The sequence below is a fragment of the Lissotriton helveticus genome, chromosome 1_2, assembly GCF_964261635.1.
Source record: "Lissotriton helveticus chromosome 1_2, aLisHel1.1, whole genome shotgun sequence".
NCBI classification, from domain to species: Eukaryota; Metazoa; Chordata; class Amphibia; order Caudata; family Salamandridae; genus Lissotriton; species Lissotriton helveticus.
Genome location: NC_136058.1, coordinates 230,981,751 through 231,005,489, shown reverse-complemented (window position 1 = coordinate 231,005,489; position 23,739 = coordinate 230,981,751).

The window sequence follows — 23,739 nt, the reverse complement described above, 5'->3', positions numbered from 1 at the left end:
ATACATAAACTGAAAATCTGTACTTAGCTTAGTGTGCCTCCCGGCTGTTATTTTGCTACTTCTGTCATTGCATCCAGATATATAGTAACATTACCCCTACAAAAAGCCTGTACTATTGGCTTTGTCAAAGCGTGTTATTTGCATGAGATAAATAAGCAAAAACTATGCATTCGTTGTATAGCATACTGAAAATGCTTCAGTTCCGAAATGGTGAGACAGTGAAAGAACTATAACGAGTCTCTTTGAAGTTCCATCAAAGGCAGTGAAGGGTGGTACTGCTGCAGAGTTAAGTTACATTTTTTCATCCTGAGGTTGAGGACAAAAATGGAGAGGCCGATAGGGCCCTATCTCAGCACTTGCTTTTTAGAATGTCCGGTGCTGAGCACCGTCAAAGCCCGGGAAACTTAAAGCACTGGTTACCTGGCAAGAGTAACGTTGTACACTTTTGGGGGTTTTGACCTCCCATGCTTAGACTCTCTTCCCTGTGGCAACATAAGGCTCAGTGGCGCAACACAAAATGTTGGAGGACGGCGAGACTGCAGACTGTAAGGAGGGGCCGCATAGCTGCCAAGGCTTCAAATTGCTCATATGTGACATTTTCATGGTATCAGTGTAGTTATGGGTGACATTCAATGACCAAAATGTGTGACACTCCTGGCATATCAACAATAGAATGATGGAGCATGGTGTTAAGCAAATGTTGCTAATGCCACACCCTGCCATTCTGAAAATGCATGGTTTGCACTGTATTTACAACAATACGGCACACCACTGCGATAATTGAAGCTGGCTAGCACCAACGCAGGCACCCTTGCACCAATGTGCGTTGAGGGAATGGCGATTTGTCATTTATGTGTGCTGCATTGTGCAGCACACATAGAAGTTGCAAATCCAGGAGTGGCTGGTGCAGGGAAGCACTGTGGGTGGGATGGGGAGGCAGTCGACAGACGACAAGGGAAAATTACATTTGAAAAAAGAAAACCACTTACCTTGCGCTCGCCACATCGCCTAGTCGGTGATGCGGTGTGCGCAAGGTAAGTAGTTTTCTACTTTTAAATTTAAGTTTCCTTTGTCGTTGTCGACTTCCTCCCCACCCTGCCCTACCGCACTTACCTTCACGGGCCGCTCCTGTGCAAATCGTAATTTTTAGGTTGAGTGTAGACAACGAGTGCGCTGTACTTAGCGACCTGTGGTCGATGCTTTGTGGAGTTTCAACTCCATTCATTACTTGCCTGTGCTTTTAATTTGTCTATGTCACTGTCCTTTAAAAATCATTGCTTGCAAGTGGTCAGTCCTGCTTCTTTGTTCCTCCTTTTTCTCTTCCATTCCTACCATGCAGCAGGGACTAAGTACTGTCTCATTATGCTATGGCTCTTTATCTGTTCTTGATAATTCTTTTTTCTTGGTTTCCTGCTCCGTTACTGTTGGCCTGTGTTCAGCTTCGGTGCCATAGATGCTTACACGTGCATATAGTATTCCTCCCTCCCACCTCCTCTTAATGTCATAGTTGTATTGTGCTGCCTCCTGCACCTCCCCTCCACTGCTTGTTTTCTTATTATTTTAGTCTTTTTGCAAAATTTCGATGTTAATTGACACTTGGGCTTCTTTTGTTAAGAATGTAGGTTTTGGGCTTGTTTTTTACCATGCAAGGGTCTGACATGCTTCTATCATGCTCTGTTTTGGGGGCATTGGAACTGCGGCATGGAGACGCGACATGGCGGCAGAAAGGTATTTTTAAATAAGCCATTAGGCCTGGCTTCATTGTGTTACGGTATACAAACACAACATTGAACAAAGGCATATTAAATGGCTTCTTATTAAAGTCCATTTGCCAATTCCTATCTCACACCAGTAGGAACATTAATCACTAGAGTTAATTTTATTTTGTTGTTGCCTAAAGACTGCAGATGCACAAGGAAGTGCACTACTTTTGAACCAAGGCCTTTTTTTAAAAACACAACACCACCCGCAGGGTAGGCCGCACCGCTGGAGTCACAGGTGTCTGCTCCCTTTGCACACTAAAACCCAGGGGGGAGGGCGTGCTTTCAACATCAGAGGAACAGCCAAATCCGCTAACCCCACTGCCCCGTGGAACAATCTGCACAGCATCCCAGACAACAGGAGGAATACCCACATCCAATGGAGCACATAGCGTCCAACCAACTCCAGCCCATCAATCCGCAACTAGCTCCCTCCCTGCCTCTGCAAACACCCCCACCACACAGACAGGCCAGTGTTCCTCCCAGGTCCATGCACGATTCCCCTCTCCAGCTTGGGCCCCTGCTTCAAGCCTGCCTGTTGAATTAGAAAACAGTACTACAAGTCCCACAACCTAAAGGAAAAACAGACCGGAGCAGTACATCAGGCGGCAGCTATGCTCCCGTGCTCAGCGCTAGAGACAGACACCAGTTCAGGACTGACATCCTTTAATGCCCTCCCACAACAGGTTTGAACCGCACGTACCACATCAGGTAGTCATCAGAGCACTTCGTATACATGTTCTGGCAGCTGTTGGGTCTAATATAAATGTATATTTAAATGTGCACATCTCCGCAGGGGGGCGTGGAATCATGTTTTGGACAGTCGGGTAAGTAGCAAGTTACCCCGCGGTGTTGTATGAAACTGGGACAGTGTTCTGTTTCTGTTGCTGCTGTAAGCGAAATGTTTTGGCGTAGTGGGGTTTAACCAGGTAGGTGCCCTTGTCTTGGGGTGCCGCTGTGATAGTCATATCAGGGGCACTGTATTTATGCAATGCTGTGGCTATTCCCACATAATAAAACATTTGCCACATAATACCTCCCCCGCTGCACTGTTTACAAATTTCAATAAAATACTTTCTAGTTAGAATGCATTAAAAGCACTGCCACTGGTCTAACCCTGCAGTGGTATGCCACTTAGCCACAGTAGCGTTCAAGTTGACTTAATAGTGAAGCAGCGTGGGACAAAATATGCTGCACATTAACCCTCCATGTTACTCCAAACCGCCACCAGACGGTGGCGTGAGAATAGATCTCATGCCAGCAGGAACACAAGTCACCAGAGTTATCCCCACACCATACAACCAAAACACCAGATGGACAACCACCATCCAATAAGAAGAGAGAAACACCACGGCCTTCGCTCTGGAGACTGTGCTGTTTGTGCAGAAGGGGCACAGAAGTTACAATTGTGTGTTGCACGGTTTCTTATCAAGCACATACCAGCAAACTCCTTTGAAGGGCAAATGCATGAAAGTATTTATCCAAGGTTTATCCAGAGCTCAAGTATTTAAAAATCTGTGATTCTAAGGAAAAGCCAGCTTGTATTACACTATTGTATTCAATGCCTTGATTCCCCTGTGCTCGGGGTGATGTATGATTTTGATGTGCAAGCACTTTAATATGCCTGATCAAAGGAGAGAGTGAGGACTAGGTAAGCCAGTCCGGATCCCCAATTTATATGTGGTTTATCAATAAGGACTAGCTAGAAGTATGAGACTCAGTTATGTACGTTTAACCGAAAAACCATTGGGTTTATTTATAAAGCCCTCACCCACCAACCTAGTTGGTGGCATGCTTCATCATCGGGCCCACCACAGTGACACCTAGCGTGTCCCGGGTGTGCTTCAACGCCAGAGTTACTGCGGAGCTGGTATGATTGCTGAGTGTGCAGTGTAGTGAGTGAGAAAGTGAAAGTTAAAAGGCTATACAGTGGGTCCCAGTACCCGAGGGTAAGATAGATATACTTTATTTACCGGGCCCCTGTTAGCGGATAAAAAGGCGGTCAGACGTTTTTGGAAAGTTTATGACTTCCTACGTCCAGTGCGGTCTACATGTTTCAGCCAGGCCTTAAAAACTGGCTTTCTTCAGGACCAATGAGTATGTGATAAAGTGCAGTTAAATTATACCAGATTATAGTGTTTGTGTTGTATTTTAAAATGTGTCGTACTCCCCAAAGTGCGTCTATATGTAGAGGGGGATTCCCTCATGCTTTTACTACATAGAACACATAAGACATGGACAGACGTACAAGATAGAGTCTAATTAGCATGATATGCTGTTAGCACAACTATTGCCGACTGGTAAAGTGTGTGCTCGGCCTATTTCGGACTAGATTGTGGTCATGTAGATGACATGACTGGGTGGTTTTATCATAGAACCGATTTCAGTGGTGGTGGGCTAGACAGCGTAATATTAGACATGGTGAGGAACAGGTAAGTAAAAGTGCAATATCCTCACACATGCTAGTATCTGTAAAAGCCTCCTTGGGTCGCTTGGCAGAGAAAAAGACCCTGGAAGAAGTTTGAAGAAGCGCATGGTTAGCGAAACAACCTGTAGGGAGAGAGAGATGCAATGGCTTACCCCAATCCTGGCGGTCGTTTGTGTTACTCACGGAATTGCCGGTCTGGTTCCTCCTTGGACCTGTCGTCCTTCTGCAGCGCCCGAAAACAAATGAGCGGGCTCTCGTCCAGGTATAAATAGCCTGGGTGATTGTCTGCACCTGTGAGGTAGTAAGCATGGAAGAAGGCGCCTCGCCCTGGGTGCTTAGTCATTGTGTAGCTACGCGCATGCGCGGGGGAGCAGCGGCTCAGGCGCATGCGTGCGATGATGGGTGGACGTGGTGTGCGTCCTCTACTCTAGAGCGCGTGCGCATTTGCATGGATGCCGTTTTGTGCATCTCGATAATGTGTAAAGTCAGGGACTTCAATTTTACTAATGCCTCAGTGTTTTGTGCAACTGGGCAAGGCATATATGATATGATTTGTGCTTGCGACTATGTGGAATGTTGCATGTCGTCATTCATTTACTAATTTGGGTGTTGGGGACGGATGTATGACGTTACAACGCAGGCTATTACAACGCCTGCCTTTACAACGAGGTTTTTACATTGCATACCATTACAACGCATAGCGCTTTTGGGTGCTGGATAGTGAATAGTTTAATTTACTATTCCAACTCCAGTCCCCGTGGACACTAGGGAAGGTTATTGGATAGTAAATTAACCTATTCCCTATCCTAGAGCGCCCCGCAGCGCAATGCGTTGTAATGGTTTGCGTTGTAATGACCGCGTTGTAATGGTAGTGCGTTGTAAAAGTTTCGTTGTAAGTGATGTTTACCGTTGGGGACACTATCCTGATAAAGACGAGATCAGGAAGGACCATTTCAATGGAGGCGGTGCTAGAGTGATTATTATTTTATTTTACTGGGGGTGGGGGTTATCACTGTCCCAGTTGAGGTCGGGAGGATGGGTGGTGTCAACGGCACCCCCAAATTTTGGGCTGATGCTGAGCGTTTTCTGTTAAGATTTATGTCAGGTCAAGCCTGGTGGTGTCTGGCTGCTCATAAGGTCAGTGAGTTCCATGGGATTGAGTCATTCAGGCCCTCCAGGTGGGTGGAGAGTCGATAAATCCAACGTTGCTCTTTCATTAGAAGAAATTTGTCATTCGTTTCTCTTGTTTCGAACTGTTCTATGACAGTCCACGTAAAGTCGTTCGGAGTATGGTTGTGAGACAGAAAATGGTCTGTCAATTTACTGATGTTTTTGCCGCACCGTATAGTGCTCCTGTGTTCAGTCATTCTGGTCTTGACTTTCCGGGTTGTCATCCCAACGTATCTGAGGCCGCATCTGCAGGTTATTAGGTACACTAGGTTTGCGGAGTTACAGTTGGTAAACTGCCGTTGTGTCCACGTTTTTCCTGGTTCCAAGGAAAGAGTTTTTTAGGGGGAGGTTATGTGGCACACGCTGCAGTTATTGCATGGTTGGTGGCCTGTCAATTTTGGAAGGCCCCAAGCGTTGATGATCGTGTTGTTTGTTGGGCGGTTCTGTGGCCTGGGTCTGGTTGATACCAGTTGGTCTTTTAAGTTCTTTGCCCTTTTATATGCAAAACATGGTTTTTCCTAATTCCTGGGCCCTGAGTTAATGATTTTCTAGTTCCTTTGTATGATATTGCACACCTGATTTGACACAGTGTTGTATGTGGTTACACATGTGAGTACCTGTTCCTCGGAGGTTTTTTGATGGTGTCCAAGTGTGGAAAAGTCAGCCCATAACGCACCTGATGCCCAGGCTGCTGGCGCAGGACGCCTCTTAGTTCCCATCTTGACAATTACCAAATAAAGAGACTGGCGCTGGAAGCAGGAAAACAAGAACAGAGTTTTATTTCTCATGAGGAGAGCCTGTCATTTCGGACACTCGCATAGTGTCTTCAGGAGGTGCTCTAACAAGTTTCTCTGAGGCTTCGTCTTTTATACACATGTTTATGGTGCACAAACATTCCTTATTGCAATAAAGACACTTTGAAGTAGGAAAAAGCATGCTTGGAATCCCAGCTTTAGGCCTATTCCAATACCAGTCGTTCAGATGTCATCCTCCCCTCCTGAATGTAACAAGAGATTGTGATCTCTCAGCCGGACATTCCTACAGGACACGAGGGCAGGAGGGGATGATCAGATCAAAGGTTGGGCAGGCAATAAGATCGGGCACTTCGGTTGGTGTATCACGGTTTTGTTATGCTGGGCAGGAAAAGGGGGGGGGTGTACATCCACGAGGCTTGGTCTTAGGACTTGGGACCGGGTCGAAAGGCCAAGTGCAGCTGGGGGGGGGGGGGCTCGTCAGCTGAAGGGAAGGGTGTTCTTGGGAGGAAATGGGGTGTGCGGGTCGAACAGGAGGGTTACCTCTAGAGCAGGGTCACGCAGAGGGAGAGGGTTTTATGGCCGATGCATGAGCAGTGTGCGCGGGGAGGGGTGCCGGGGGTTTAACAAAGGGGCAGAGAGGCCATGGTGCCTAAAATGGCTGTCGTGTACGTGTGTGCATGGGTCTATGCTGGCGGGATAACACAGTCAGTGTTTCGCGATATCCGTTCTGCTTACAACAAGGGGTACAGTGAACACAAATGAACGCCGCTTATGTGCATATACATTGCCATTTTCAACAGTCGCCGCTTTTTTACATAAGTAAGTTCATTTCGGTGTTTAACTCAACTGACGGAGTGTACATATAGCCATGTGTGGCCAATGAAATAGCGTTTGTCAATACTAGCAGATTGCGTGTAACCATATACAGTCGATACGATTGGCGGAATGCGGTACATATGAATTTACATTTGTTGGGTTATTCATACAAGTCTAGAGATCGGCATAATACTTAGTCGGGGTCAATCAAGAAAAAGGTTCCGACACATTATAGAATCAGGTTCCGACTTTCTCTCCGGTGACATCAACATACAGTAAAAAGTGCTCTGATACCTTCGGGTCTTGTCAGTGCTTATAAGAGACTTTTTGGAAAACTAAATACATGAGTGACCGATGAAACATTTTTAAAAGCAATACAAAAATGGTTGAGGGAGGAATTCAGTTCGATACAAGCAATTAGTCGAGGGGTGGGTAGAAAGTTCAGGAAGGGGGGTCTTCGCCACAATGTCTTTTTAACAGCGAGCCATCACTGGTAGGCTCTGGTAGTCCGTCTTCTTTCATTGGCGCTGTTGAGCACCGGCGGTAGAGCTATAGGTCCAGCTAGGATTCATCCTTACGCGTTGCAGGGTGCGATCAGTCCTCTGCCGTTAGATCACAGTCCTGTTTCCTAACTGGTCTTCTTAGGGGTGCCTCAAGCTGGGCACCTGCGTGTCTTTCTTCTTCCGTGGCAAAACCTTATTCTATCTAAATGCTGCTCTTCTTTTCTGAGTCAAAAGTTATGCGAAAAGGGTGATGTTGTTGAATAATCGAGGGAAGAGAGGGCGGAGTGGGATCAGATCTGTGAACACACCAAGGGACCAAAGGAGCAAAGGACGACGAGCAGGCAGGCCCATCAGTCGGGCTCAAAAGGGACGGGGACTTCAGGCACGAGTGGGTCAGCAAATCGAGGGCTTCAAGGCAGCCCTTCATTCCTTCTTCTGCCGAGTTTGAGAGTGGTGCCTCGTCCCGCGTCTCGTTGCTCTGCGACTCCACCTTTGGTTGAGGTCACACGTGCTTCATGATCTGTGGCCAGGCTGTGCGTCACGTCCAGCTCCTCTGTGATTGTATCTTTGAATGGGTACAAAACAAGTTTTAGAAAAACTGGCAGGAGAAGACATTTATACATCTCAATTCCGTCCCCAATCCTAAGTAGGTGGGGGATAGGTTCATCGGTCACAGTCAGAAGTCATCACTTATGGAGTATGTAGGAGGGCATTTCCACTGAATTCGTAAGCCTATTTGGTGTTCATTCGTGACGTACGTGGAGAGAAATCGGACTCCCATCGACAGTGTATTCTATCAAACTCGAGATCGAGTCCTTAGGTAGAGACTCGCCCCTTTTTTTTTTTAACCCAAGTACTGACAATCTTACATTTCCCTTCGGGGTCGGCTAACTCTTGCAAGCAGGGGGTTATCATCATGAGAGGGGGGGGGGGCAGAGGTTAAAACATGTTTTTCTTGGGGAGCGACGGTTAATCAAGGTCATCAATTACGCTTCGGGGATAGCTGATATGGAGCTGGGGTCAATCGAGAGAAGCGAGGACGCTTTGGACAGGGAGCTGGGGTCAATCGAGAGAAGCGAGGACGCTTTGGACAGGGAGCTGGGGTCAATCGGGCGAGCAGGAGGACGCTTTGGACATCCGCACTTAAGTGCAGAGGGGTGAGGCAATCTGGGAATTGGGGATTGCATTTCTAACGAACTGAAAAACAGAAGACCATTGACGTTATAGTCCCCCTATAAAAGGCCAGATTAGGGGACATCAGTCGTCTTACCTGTTCTTTCTTTCATTACCAACTCGGGTTCTATCGTTTTGCAGAAAGGAGAGGTAGTAATATGGCAAGTTACAATCGTTTTAGTTCCTGTCAATTTTGCCGAGCACCTTTGTGTTCGAAGAGACCCAATTAGGTTTGTGCCGGTGGGGCACAACGTTACCACACAAGGGAGGAGGGAACAGGGGGACCCTCAGAGAGAGAGAGTCGTTCGCACTCTAAACGAACCATTCGGTACACGTATGACATGGAGAGAGAGAGAGAGAGAGAGAGAGAGAGAGAGAGACGTGTACAATAATAGGCCATTTAGTGCGCACACAACACAGAACAGCAGGGGTCAAGTAATACGGAAACACAGGCAGAGGGATGACGTAGATCCATACATCACGTACACACAAACTCAGGCGGGGGAGACAGTACATGTATTATATACAAAAATCCAAGACAAAACATAGAACAGTTATTGGCCAAAATGATCTCTTCCTGTATGCTGCACATCCTTAGCATCCTAAGCTCTTTTTACCTTTTTCTTCTCTTTTATCGTCGGCTGCCTTCACTGGTGGCTTTGGTTGCACACACTTACGCCTTTGGCAATTGGTCAAGAACTAACCTGGTCGGGCTAATGTCTATGAGGGTGCGAAAAGGAGGTAGTAGATTTTAAACACTGGCAACATTCCTAGTCCTCCAAGCGGAGGGTACTTGGGTGAACCTCACCTCGGAATATTCCTTAAACTTTCCCTATTTAGTTAAACGTAGGAATTTATTCTTTAGTGCACGTCATTCTTGGTTGTATTATTCGGGGTGCCGAGCGAAGTCATATTTTGTAGTTTCCGCTTCAGGCTGTCCTCCCAAGCGCTAAGTTCAGGGAGAGAAATAGTCATTGTTTGCTCGTCGTATGTAGGCACCAATATCGAACCCCTTTTTCCCATCTCTTCGTCCGCTAGATCACCATTTGTTTTTCGTACTTTAATCGACGCTCCGATGTGACCTGCAGAAAGAGGGAAAAAGAAGGGGGGGGGGGGCGGGGGCAGCATTTAAAAACACATTAGCGCGCATAAACCCGAAAAGGCTTTTACTTACTATATACTCGGCCTATCTCCACGGGATGCAGTCCCTGCCAACTTGGCGTTTAAGCCCAGGTGGACCGTTTAGTGTGGGAGAGATGATTATCGGAAGCCTGTGGATAGCATAGGTCGCCCAAGTGTGGTTTTACGGATCGTGTGCAGGGGGGGGGGTCAGAACAAAGGGCGGTCGGTGCAAAGTGGGGGGTGAGCTCGTGCTCTCCTTTGAGGAAGAGGGATAACCTACAGTGGTACGGGGTCGTTGTCGTTCGTACTAGGGGGGTCAGGTGGCACTCCTTCGGGGCGACTTGGGGGCATTTTAAAATGACTTTCCTGATACAGGTAGCATATAAAGTATAGGCTAAAATACCAGGATCTTTAGCGGTTGCTTTAGGCTGTACAAAAATGAAAAACACATACAACAAAAACCTGGACCGTTCATATTTGCAATATTTCTGCGTACTATACTTTTTAACCCTTAACTAATCGAGCTGAGCCATTTCACCTGTATTTTAGTTATCGGAAATAGTGGTCATTTATTCGAAACTTACCAATCTACGCGTGACAACTACGTTTGCTTTTTCCAAAAATCTTTAATAAGAATGTCGGTGCACAAATACGGGCCTACAACCCCGTGGGCCGGCCACGGAGCAGGCTGGAACTGTACATGTGGGGATACTTATTAGTGGAAAACCTAATGGAGTCGGTGGTCGTTGATTTCATAATAAAAAGTGCGACAAGTGCAATAAAATCATATCGAAACTTCAGTGTGAGCGAGTATCATAAGTGTTGAAATTCGAACTTTCAATAATCATGATGCGCCAAAACTTAACAGCAATTCATTGTCCGAATGTTCAATCAGTACCCATCTCATGTCAATTCATTGTCCGAACACATAATCAGTCCCCATCCCATATCAATTCATTGTGTTTAAAAAAACTGCATACATATCTCATGACACCAAGGCTGAGCAATCGGGGTACAACAAGGAGTTGAAAGTTTCATTTGTACCAGCGCCATTTTGGGTGCAGCCAGGCAGATCTTGGCATAGTCAAAATCTCCACCAACTCGTGGTTGGCCCAGAGCCTCTTTCGGCAGTCCAAAAGTTCCGTTAAAGGGCAACAGAAAGGATCGGCGGTATGAACCATCAGTCAAAGGGGGAGGGAGGCAACAATTTTTTTCTACCGGGTCATACTGGGTTTTCACCGGAACTGATCCGAACTGTAGTCTGCAGGATTTTAGTCATTCAAACTGAGGCTGGCGCCAGCATGGGAGCGCCGACGTCTCGCGGCTACATTTTCATCGTTCCGCGGGCAATCATGGCAGTCATTCCCCATCGGGGGTGCCTGCGGGGGTCGGGGGCCCCCGTGGCTCTTATAGAATCTTCAAAGTCGAGGAGAACACTTCTGATTGTGGGACTCATTTCTTAATTAACAAGCAACCGGGCCATCCCTTCACGCCGGGCCCGCTCCTGCAGGGTCGACCGCCATTTTACGAGTTCCAGCAGTCACTGCATCACAAGAGTGGACGAACCCTTGTCGGGTGAGTGGAGCGTTGGGGGTGCCACTGGGGGCCTCCACCTGGGGAGGTGGGAGAGGCTCGTTCGCGCCGCCTCTCCCTCCCAGCGCACCCCATGCCGTTTTTCTCGGCGTTAACATTCATGATGGCCGGATCAGGCGATGAGAGGGGGGGGGGGTCGGAGGCATAGGCAAGACATCCCCCCCCCCGGTGGCCTGCAAGGCGCCGCTTCAGGGCCGTACGGGGAGCTCATACCAAGCCGGGGCTGGACCAGGAGATACGAGGGGGGGGGGGTCGATGGCATGAGCAAGACATCCCCCCCCGTGTTGTCGCAGCCATTATTGAAGAAAGAAGAGGAGGGGACGCCCGGATCCCGTCGGCCTCGGCTCCTCTTCTGGCCCACCTTATGCGACGACCTCCCCGGCCGACGGCTGGCAGCAGGACCCGCCCTACACGTGCCGAAGATCTCGTCTTCCGGATGGGCGTAGCCGCGGACCTGTTGCACTTCGGGAGTTTCCAGAATGGGGGTAGGTATCTGCTGACTTGTATCTTTCTCATGTTACCGTTATTGGGGCGTGGCAGGCGGTGGGACAGACATGTTTGGAGCAGTGAGGGGTGGCGAAGCCTAGTTGCCTCGTGGCCGTCGCGATGTCAAGCTTGGCTTCTCTCACCATTTTCATGTTTCTTATTACGGGCTTATTTCTAACGTTTCTTATTTCTAGCGAAATCAAAAACTCATCAGTGGCCTACTGATTTTGCTTTCTTATTTCTTTCTCTTTTTTTTTTTTCTTTCCTTTCTAGCGTGTTTCATGCTAAAGTTTCTGTTAACAGGATACGGTGATTACTTTGTTATTGTTGCATATGTCCTTTTTATTAGGGGTGCCCTCCGGTCGAGCCAGATGACCTACCTCTAATAAATGGTCCGGGTGGAACTAGTTTACCAATCAGTGGGGAGTAGATAGGCACGAGAGATTACAACGGGGGACAAAGGTCCACATTACCTACCCTTCACTACTTGCAAAGATTAGATAGAATATTTCCTTTCTACGTTATTTGCAAACAGGGAATGCCTCGAACGAACTATTCCTTGAATAATAAAATGTCCAAGTAATCAATCAATCAGTGGGGAGAAAAAAATAGGCATGACGGATTACAATAGGGGACAAAAATCTGCATTACCTATCCTTCACTATCTGCAAAGAGGGGCAGAATATTTCTATTCTTCCCTGTTTGTAGACAGGGAATATCTCAAAGAGCAATAATCGATAAAAATCGATAACAAACAATCAGTGGGGAGAGAGATAGGCATGACGGATTACAATGGGGGACAAACGTCTGCATTACCTATCCTTCACTATTTGCAAAGAGAGAGGAACGTTCCTATTCATCGCTGTTTGCAAATAGAAAATATCTCAAAGAGAACCAATACTTCAAGTACAATCAATCAATCAATCAGATGGATAAAGCCATCCTACCAATCGGACGTAAAGACGTCCTACTTAACCTTACCCGGACCGGACCGTGTGGGCAATTCTTCGCCTTCCCTTTTCCAGCGCCCAATCGTTCTCTTTCTCCATGTTTTTACCGCAGCATTCCTGTGGGATTCCAGTCAGGACAGTAGGTCACTTGAGAGAGGTCCGTTCGGAATCGGTGAAGTTCATTCAATCGGCAGCCGGACGAGGGCCCTCTCAAGGCAGGTATACTCCAATCGTTTAGATGTTCACCCCATCGTCTGGACCTCTCTTACCGGACCCTATGTCGCTGATGGACCCCGCGTTGGGACGCCAATTGTGGAAAAGTCAGCCCATAACGCACCTGATGCCCAGGCTGCTGGCGCAGGACGCCTCTTAGTTCCCTATCTTGACAATTACCAAATAAAGAGACTGGCGCTGGAAGCAGGAAAACAAGAACAAAGTTTTATTTCTCATGAGGAGAGCCTGTCATTTCGGACACTCGCATAGTGTCTTCAGGAGGTGCTCTAACAAGTTTCTCTGAGGCTTCGTCTTTTATACACATGTTTATGATGCACAAACATTCCTTATTGCAATAAAGACGCTTTGAAGTAGGAAAAAGCATGCTTGGAATCCCAGCTTCAGGCCTATTCCCATACCAGTCGTTCAGATGTCATCCTCCCCTCCTGAATGTAACAAGAGATTGTGATCTCTCAGCCGGACATTCCTACAGGACACGAGGGCAGGAGGGGATGATCAGATCAAAGATTGGGCAGGCGATAAGATCGGGCACTTCGGTTGGTGTATCACGGTTTTGTTATGCTGGGCAGGAAAAGGGGGGGGTGTACATCCACGAGGCTTGCTCTTAGGACTTGGGACCGGGTCGAAAGGCCAAGTGCAGCTGGGGGGGGGGGGGCTCGTCAGCTGAGGGGAAGGGTGTTCTTGGGAGGAAATGGGGGGGGTGTGGGTCGAACAGGAGGGTTACCTCTAGAGCAGGGTCACGCAAAGGGAGAGGGTTTTATGGCCGATGCATGAGCAGTGTGCGCGGGGAGGGGTGCCGGGGGTTTAACAAACGGGCAGAGAGGCCATGGTGCCTAAAATGGCTGTCGTGTACGTGTGTGCATGGGTCTATGCTGGCGGGATAACACAGTCAGTGTTTCGCGATATCCGTTCTGCTTACAACAAGGGGTACAGTGAACACAAATGAACGCCGCTTTTGTGCATATACATTGCCATTTTCAACACAAGAGGGCTTCTCTGTTCTGGTTTCGTGCCCTTTTGCATGTTTTTTGAATGATTCTGGTTGGGTACCCTCTAGCCTCTAGCTTGTGTATTAGGGCGGAGGATTGTAGTCTGTAATCCTGGGTATTGCTGCAGTTGCGCCTGATGCGTAGGAACTGGCCGTAGGGGAGATTCTCCCTCAGGGCCCTCGGGTGGAAACTATCAAACCTGAGGAGTGAGTTCCTTGCTGTGGGTTTGTAAAAAGTGGTAGTAGTTAGACCGCCTCCTTCTGCTTTTATGTTTAGGTCCAAGAAAGGCAGTTCATTCTGGCTACTGGAGCACGTGAAGCGTAAATATGCGTCACGGTTGTTAATCCAGAGGAGAAAGTTGTCAAGGGTTTCCTGGTCGCCTTCCCAGATGATGAGGATATCGTCAATGTAGCGGCGCCATATTTTGATGTTGGTTACACTCAGCAATCATACCAGCTCCGCAGTAACTCTGGCGTTGAAGCACACCCGGGACACGCTAGGTGTCACTGTGGTGGGCCCGATGATGAAGCATGCCACCAACTAGGTTGGTGGGTGAGGGCTTTATAAATAAACCCAATGGTTTTCCGGTTAAACGTACATAACTGAGTCTCATAATTCTAGCTAGTCCTTATTGATAAACCACAAGCACTTTAATAAACATATTTTTTTTTAAAGTATTTAGGGTGGGCCTGCAGAGATGCTGTAATTATGCCCAGTTATCAGGTTTTACAGTGTACAGTTCAGCCATTGGATGGGAGGGGAGAATTTGTAACGTGTGCCCAGCATCACAAAGTGTGGTCATGCAGCGGTTTTATTGCCTATTGTACAAACAAAACAACAAATTTCCAGTTTACCAATCAAATTGCTTTCCAATGACACCCGTCAAAGTATACAATCCCTCCAATAGATCACCAAGTGCACCCAGCTGCGCGAAGTCAATCAACAAACTCGTCAACCTTCATTGGAAATATGCACCGCACAAACAAGATGCAATTTATTTATTTATTTATGACATTTGATTAAGCGCGAACAATTGCCCTTAGGCGTCTCAGCGCCGGGACTTCTGCAAGATTCTCCAGCGCTGGCTCATGCCGGTTTACTGTTTAAACAGCCAGGTTTTTAGCTTTTTACGAAAAGACCAGAGAGACTGACTGGTCCTGATCGACTGAGGCAAGGTATTCCACAGTCTTGGTGCTGTGACCATAAACCGACGGTCTCCCCAGGAGACGGTCTTAGTACGGGGCACCACTAGTTCATTAAGGGTAGTGGATTGCAATAATCTGGGGGGGCAGTAGGGTGTCAGCTGGTCTTTATGGAATTGAGGTCCTTGCTTATACAGTGCTTTGTATACAATACATAGAGTCTTAAACTTGATCCGGTTTTTAATTGGGAGCCAGTGATAATTTCTAATTGTATCAGCAATGGGCTTATGTTTAGGAATTCTGGCGAGGAGTCTTGCAGCCGCATTTTGTATAGTCTGCATTTTTTTGATTACACGGATCTGAGCATTGGCGAAAAGGCCGTTGCAATAGTCCAGTGAGGATAAAACCAGGGAACTTATCAGGGTTTTGGCGACACTATCAGGTAGGAAGGGGATGATTTTCCTTACTAGTCGCAGTTGATGAAAGGCTGTAGCCGCTATTTGGTTGGCGTGAGCAACAAAGTTAAGGTTTTCATCGAAAACAACTCCCAAATTCCTTACTTTGGGAACAGGTTGAGGCAGGGTTCCGAAAGACGCGGGCCACGAAACGGGCGACCAACTTGGGGTTAGTTGTCCAAATATGACAACCTCCGTCTTTTCGGAATTGAGCTTTAGACAATTGGAGGCCATCCAGTCTCCAATTGCCAGCATACCTGCTTAAAAACTCTCGGCCACCCTTTCCCCATTGTTTTTAACGGCCAGGACTAACTGAGTATCATCTGCATATGAGGTAAGGCTCATCCCATGTGCTTTGATGATTTTGGCTAGGTCCGACACATAGATATTAAAGAGTGTCGGACTCAGGGATGAGCCTTGTGGGACCCCACATGGCAGTGACAGATTAGTCGACTGGAACGTTCCCAGGGTGACAGCCTGAGTTCTTTCGAACAAAAAGGAGGCCAAAAAATCCTTAGCCGCCTGTTAAATGCCCATTTTGTCGACACGATCGACCAAGATCGAATGGTCGACCGTGTCGAAAGCTGCAGATAAATCCAGTAGCACTAGTACTGCTGTTCCTCCTTGATCTCGGACTGACTCTGATGTCGTCGGCAGCTTTGATCAAGGCGGTTTCTGTGCCGTGAAATTTGCGGAACCCAAATTGGGTACTATCCAATTGGTGATGTTGCTCGATGAATTCTGATAACTGGGCATTCATTGCTTTTTCTGTAACTGCCATATGCCTCCCATTCTGAAAGCATTCATTGTCCATCTTAACATTGCACTTCCTTAATGTGCAGTGTTAGTGCTTCTTTACAGGCATGTCTTATTTAATGTGCAGAGTTAGTGCTTATTTGAAGGCATGTCATAAGTGTATCATTTAATGTGAAGTACTAGTGCTTTTTCATTTGCAACGCTAATAACTCAAACTTTCTCTAATGCGAGACCTATTGCATTGCAAATGCTTGTTTTAATGATTTGTTATGTGCATTCATGGCATTTTGCTGTTTTTGTATGTGCTGCACAATGAAGCATACATAGAAACAGCAAAACAAGGATAAATAAAACATTTCTCCTTGTTTCGCCATGATAAGACCAGGTTTTCCCTGGTCTTTATTTTGGTGCTGCCTCCTATTTACGACCCCTTGTAAATAGACGGCAATGTCGAAATCAATGGGTGTTTGTGGCAGAACGCTTACCGCAACACCCATTGCCCACCCTTTCAAGCTGAGATTAGCGTGAAAGGGTGCCTTATTTACAAGACGGCATTAGGCCGCCTTGTAAATGAGGTGAAGCCCTCTAGTGGCGCATGGCTCTCTACTATTGGAAGCAAATGTCTTTTGTAGATTTTGAATACCTGAGTATGACATAAACTCTACATTTATATCCCCTACAAAAAAAGTGAAGCCCCTATTTCCACAGGAACGTCGTTAAAAGTGATGTTCCTGTGGCAATAGAGGTTGGTAAATATGCCCCTTCACGCAACACTTTTTCGCAAGCAAAATCAAACAATGAAGTCCACGGAAGCAGATACATATGAGAAATTACACCCTAAAAAAAATCTTGAAACTCCAGCAAAGCCCATTAACCTAGCAGCAGACATATTAACCCTCTGAACAAATTTATGGTGGGTGAAAATGCCACTAGACAAAACTCGATGTTCTCCAGCAGGACCATTAATCAGTTAACTATGACATTTTTATTGTTGTCTGAAAACTGTGGGACACACAAATAACTGCAGCAGGGCAGATGCTTTTAAGCCCATGTTCTTTCTGAGCACAGCACCCCACTCCAGCTCAGTGGCAGGTACAGCTGAACCACAAGTGAAACAAGCATCTCGCATTTTTGAAAGTTAGAGCTATTGGTGTAGTAAAGAGCAATGTTTTTTTATTTTTTTTTACACTGGAGTATTTATTTAGAATATAAGTGAATGCGGGGGGCGTGGCTTGGACGGCAATGGAGACGGTCGTCTAGGTCCGGCAGCTCCGCATCCCTGAGGGGCAAACTACCAGCCAAACGTGACAAAACCGGAACAAAAGGACTGCACAAGGTGTGGGAAAGGTCTGCGCAACTGACCGACGTGCTAGAAGTGCGGAAGCGTAACAACGGCGAGAGAAATCAGCTCCTGAACACACCGGGCAATCAACAACAGCGCGACGCAAGATGGCGGTGTGAGGCGAGAAGAGGAAGACAGCGGACAGCGGAGACCACGGAATAAGAGACGGAGGGGCTTCCACTTCTGAGGCACGACAGCGGTGCCTCGAGACTGACCAGCGCGATCCCAAAACAGATCTGCAGCAAGAGCAGGCGAGACAAAGAGCGGAATTGCCCCAAGTGAACGACAACACGAGGAAGAAGAAGAAGACCACAGCGCTGAGGAAAAGAGCGGAGAGCAAGTGACCCAAACCTCGCAGAAGCCGAAGCCGAACCATCCCAAGTCCGGAGGGCCGACGCCAGGTAACCGGAAGGGAGTGGAGGTGAGGCGCCATTACCGGAAGTCTTCCCCGATCTAAGGCGGAAGGTGGGAGGTATGCTGCCAAGTGACCCGGAAGCGGAAGGAGAGGAGCCAGGCAGCTGGAAGCAATAGCAAACCAGGCAGAGAGACGGAGAGACGGAGGGGCGGAGGTGCGCGATTACCAGCGGAGCCTAGCGGAGCCTAAAGAAGAGGCGGGGGGCGGAGGAGAGAGCGGCAAGAGGTGAACGCTGGGGGCGTAATGCTTAACACGCATCGGGGGCCCGAAGCAGCGAGACCACTGCAATTGTGGAGCCGTAAGCCTAGCGAGTGCAAACAACAGTGAGACAAACAACCGGCCCATAACAGGAGAGCACACCGGATGCCGTAAGGGCCAAGAGGGGAGGTGTTGAACCGGCACCGGTACTGGCGCGGAGCCGAAAGCGGGAGGCACTGCCACTCGAGCAAAAGGAGGCTGCAATAGAGAACTGCGCAATACAAAAGAGGACAGCGCGATATGTGGCGCTCTAACACCCCAAACTCACGCTAAAACGCTAAAACGCACCAGGTCTGAGAGGGGACAGCATCCCTAGCAGAGTGACTGAGGTGAGGCAGGACTCACCACCTCGGCGAGACAACAGGCAGCAGGCAGAGCGAGCACCCCAAGCCCGAGTAGCCTTTAACACCTGCCCTGCGAGCAACACAGTGACAGCACACAGCGAAGTGGTGGTAAACACGCCCGCTGAGCCATAGTAGGGTGTGAAATACCTCAGCTCGACAGCACACAGGCAACCCAGGACATCCCCTCGAAGAAAGCCGAGACAGTAAAAGAGCCAGTGGCCGTGCAAGCCACAAACTAGGCAGCCAGCACGCTGGCTGGGCCAAAGGCAAAAACAAGACACATTAGAGAGCCGAGCAGATACAGACAAGCTGCCCAACCACCTGCTGCAAAAGCAAAAACAACAAGCACACCAAAGGTGGCGCAAGCAGGAGGAAGGCTGATCAACATCCTGTCAAGGAGGGGCATCCGAACAATGGCAGGCAGCGATGGGAAGCTGACAGGCGATCAGCAGAAGAAACCAAAATTTGACAACCAAGGTTCCCCCACCAAAACAAGAGGTGAGCCGGTCACTCTGGAGACCATCCTGCGGAAGGTAAACGAAGGCAATGAGGTGGGGAGAGAGACGAAACTCAAGCTGGAGAACATGCAACTCGAGATGGCGGCCATAAGAGCGGACCTTCACAAAACAAATACGCAAATAGAAGCCGCAGAAAGCCGAATAAGCTCAGTAGAAGATGAAACAAGCAGGCACACCAAGGCCTTAGCAGAGCTGAGAACAGCCACAAATGCTGTACAAAAACAGCTGGTGGAAAAGGACGACAGGGCAAGAAGGGGCAATGTAAGAATACTAGGAGTGCCGGAAGGGGCTGAGGATAAGGTGGGCTCCTGTGCCGCCATGCTGGAGGAGATGATCCCACAACTTACAGGTATCACCTTCCAAAGAGGCTTCGAGGTACAAAAAGCATATAGGGTACCAGCAGGGAAACCAACCACAGGCAGAGGCCCGAGAGCGATAATCTGCAACCCACTGAGACTAAATCAGACGGAAGCCATATTCGCCTTCGCCAGGAAAAATCAGAATCTGACGTGGGCCGGCAACAAGATAGTATTGACCCAGGACTATTCAAAGCCGACAGTGGAGTTAAGAAAAGGCTTCCTGGCACAAAGAGACACCTTGCGGAGAAGGGGAGCCACGTTCAGCTTCGTCAGCCCAACAAAATTCAAGGTAACAGACAAATGGAAGACGATGTTTTTCGAATGCCCAGAGGCTCTAAAACGATACCTGCAAGGTCCAGCAGTGGAGGACATGGAGGAAAACAAAAGCCCAGGGGCAGCAAAGAGGAGCGCGTCGCCGCTGAACGAACAGTCAGAGTAAGAGGCACACGTCGAGCTTCAGCAGGGAAACACAGAACAGCGTATCTACCTCACAATGTAAAATCAAGGAATTGCCCCGGCAATAGAGAGACTGAAGGGCATAAAAGAGACCCGAGCAAAGAGACACACCAACAGCCAAAGAAGAAACCAACTCTACCTCAGGGATGATGCGAGCAGAGGAACTTTGTCGTCCACTTAGCAAGTAAGGGAGGGAGGGGGGTGGGAAGGCGAGAGTGGGGGAGTGGGGAGGGGGGGAAAAGGGGGGGGGGGAGGTTCTATACATGGGCTTACTGACTATCTTTCCTTTCTCTGCAACTCTTGCATCTTTTACTTCTTTTTCATCACACTCGCATCAAGTAGGAGCAAAGGCAAGCACGAGGACATGAATAGGCACATGGCGCGGAGAGCTAAAGAGCCTAATGGTAGCCCACCAGCACAGCGAATACAAAGCAGCATTAATGACACATAACAGCCAGAATAGAATAGGGTCAGATATCAAAATAGTCTCCCTAAATGTCAAGGGGCTGAATAGCCCGGTAAAAAGAAGGAAGGTGCTCGAACACCTAAGGAAACTTAAAAGCGACATCTACGTGCTCCAAGAGACGAGACTAGAAGAGGCAGACATCCCGCGATTAAGAGCCAACTGGATAGGGGAGGTGGTGGGATCTCCAGCCCAGAACAAAAAGAATGGGGTAGTAACACTAATCAGCAAAAACTCGAACCTGTCTCTTACAAGCTACCAAGCAGATACCCAGGGTAGGACACTAGTGACCAGTCTCAAGAGAGCAGGAGAGACCTACCATGTCGCGAACATATACGGCCCTAACAGTGAGGATAAACAATTTTGGGAGGGGATAGGTGCCCAGTTACACAACCTACCAATGGAAGACCTATTGATCGTCGCCGGAGACTTGAACCAAGTTCTCGACCCAGCAATTGACAAACACCCTTGCAGACGCTACCCAACAACTAGCCCTAACATCCTTAGAAACCTGTGCTCCAAACTTAGGATTAAGGACCCGTGGCGCCTAAGCAACCCAGACGCCAGAGAATATACATTCTACTCCAACCCCCACAACTCCTACAGTCGGATAGACTACATACTAATGTCAGAAACACACACCCACCTCATAGACCACACAGAAATAGGACCCAGAACAATATCAGATCACGCACATATAAGCCTATCCCTATCGGGCAGACACAACGAAAAGCCAACACGCAGGTGGCGATTCGATGACGGCCTTCTTCAACACACATCAGCGAGGGCAGAGATAGACACAGCGATTAAAGAGTATCTGACAATCAACGATACACCAGAAACACCCAGAGAGGTACTATGGGACGCCCTAAAAGCGACCATACGGGGGACAGTAATGTCAATAAAGGGCAAAATGAACAAAGCAAGAAACAAAAGAATAGCCGACCTAGAGAAAGAGATCAAAACACTAGAGAACAGCCACATTACTAGCCTAGAAGACAACAACACACTCACAAAACTAACCAAACTGAAGTATGAGCTCAACAGAATATTAAGCGAAAGAGCAGGGACCTGGATCAACAAATACAAATCAGTCAACCTATGCACTGCCAACAAAGCGGGGAAAAACCTAGCAACCTACCTAAAAGGGAAACAAAAGCAGCACACAATTGGGGCAATCAAAGACAAACACAACAAGGCCCAGACTGCTAATAAGGACATCTTGGAGGTCTTCAGGGACTTCTATGAGGGTCTATACACAAGAGATGACGCGCTAAAAGAGGACGGGGGCGAGGAACTCCTTAACAGCATAGCCTCACCCACACTAACAGAACGAGAACGAGATGTCCTAGAGCTAACAGTTACGGAGGAAGAGATAAGGAAAGCCACGGCCAGCCTCAAAGAAAACAAAGCACCAGGGCCTGACGGTTTTTCAGCAGGGTTCTACAAACAATACCTGACCACACTCCAACCCACATTGAAACAGGTATTTGAGGAGTGCGTCCACAAAGGACGCATGACCCCATCAATGGCTGAGGCAAACATAATAGTCATACCAAAGGAAGGGAAGGACATGACAGAGGCGAAGAACTTCAGGCCGATCTCACTCATAAATGTAGACTGCAAGATATACGCGAAGATACTAGCCAACAGACTTAACGTCTACCTACCTAAACTCATACACAACTCCCAGGTAGGATACCTCAAAAACCGCATGTCCCATGACAACACCAGACTACTATGCCATATAATTAACCACTCGGCCCAGAGTAGTAAAGCTGCCGTAATGATAGCCCTAGACGCCGAAAAAGCGTTCGATAGAGTCTCATGGCCCTTTTTAGATCGCTGCATGGGGAAATTCGGGCTAGGACCCAACTACAGGAGGATGGTGATGGCGCTATACAACAGCCCCAAGGCGCGAGTGGTAGTGAACGGCGGCACCTCAAACATACTAAACTTGGGCAGAGGTACGCGACAAGGCTGTCCACTCTCACCTGGCCTCTTCCTATTGGCAATAGAACCGCTCCTAACAATGATACGAACGAACGAAGACATAGCTGGGGTGCCGATAGGAGGAGAAAAATTTAAGCTAGCGGCATATGCGGATGATATTTTAATAATGACAGAAGACCCTGAGAGATCTATCAAGGCACTGACAGACACAATTGAGAGGTACGCCCAGGTCTCAGGGTACAAACTCAACAAGGACAAATCAGAGTGCAAACCCCTAAACATCCACACAAGAAGTGCAGTACTAGGAACGTCAGGCCTATCGTGGCAAAATAAACCTATTAAGTATCTAGGCATTCTCTTTCAGAGGAACCTGAGCACGACACTAGAACATAATGAACAGGCTACAATCCAGAAAATCAAGGCCAAAGTAGACGGGTGGTCCCCCAAGTTCACAACATGGTGGGGAAGGGTAGAAACAATAAAAATGATGCTCACACCAATGGTGAACTATATGCTAGCCATGCTACCCCTAACCAACACAGATGACTTCCACAAAAAGGTAGACAAGATACTGAACGATTTCCTATGGAGAGGGAAGAAGGCCAGAATAAGCTTGCAAAAACTCAGACTATCAAAGGAACAGGGGGGACTAAACATAACAAACTTCAAACGATTCCACGAGGCGTGCATAGCTAGACAGGGACTGCACTGGCTGGACCCAAGACAGGACTACACACCGGCATGGCTAACACTCGAACAGGGGTTGCTAAAAGGTATGAAACCCTTCACCCTCCTTACGGCCACCAAACACCCGGCAATCAAAGACAACCCGGTACTCAGAAACACAAAACGAGCTCTGCTGAAAGTTGACAAACTTCTAAACATGAGCATCAAAGGAGGGCCCTTTGAATCCATCTGGCACAACCCAACCCTAAAATACAGGGGTAAGGTCCTAGACATGCACGACTGGTATAACCAAGGGATATCCATAGCCAAGGACCTTAAGAACAAGGGCGCTGACGTAACATTCGACACCCTGAAGTGAGAGTACAGCCTAAACAGCGTAGAACTATACAACTTCCTGAAGATAAAAGTCGCAATAAGGAAGGCGAACCTCAACACCCAGACACCTTCGATAATACAGCTGGCTAACAGCCTGAACACGCTAGGACACCAGGTAGCACACCTCTATAAGATCCTAGGCCCCAAACACACCAAACTTAATGACAAGGTCATAAACTTCTGGGGGGAGGCAGCAGGTCAAGCACTCAGTGAGGACGCTAAAGCCGAGCTATGGAA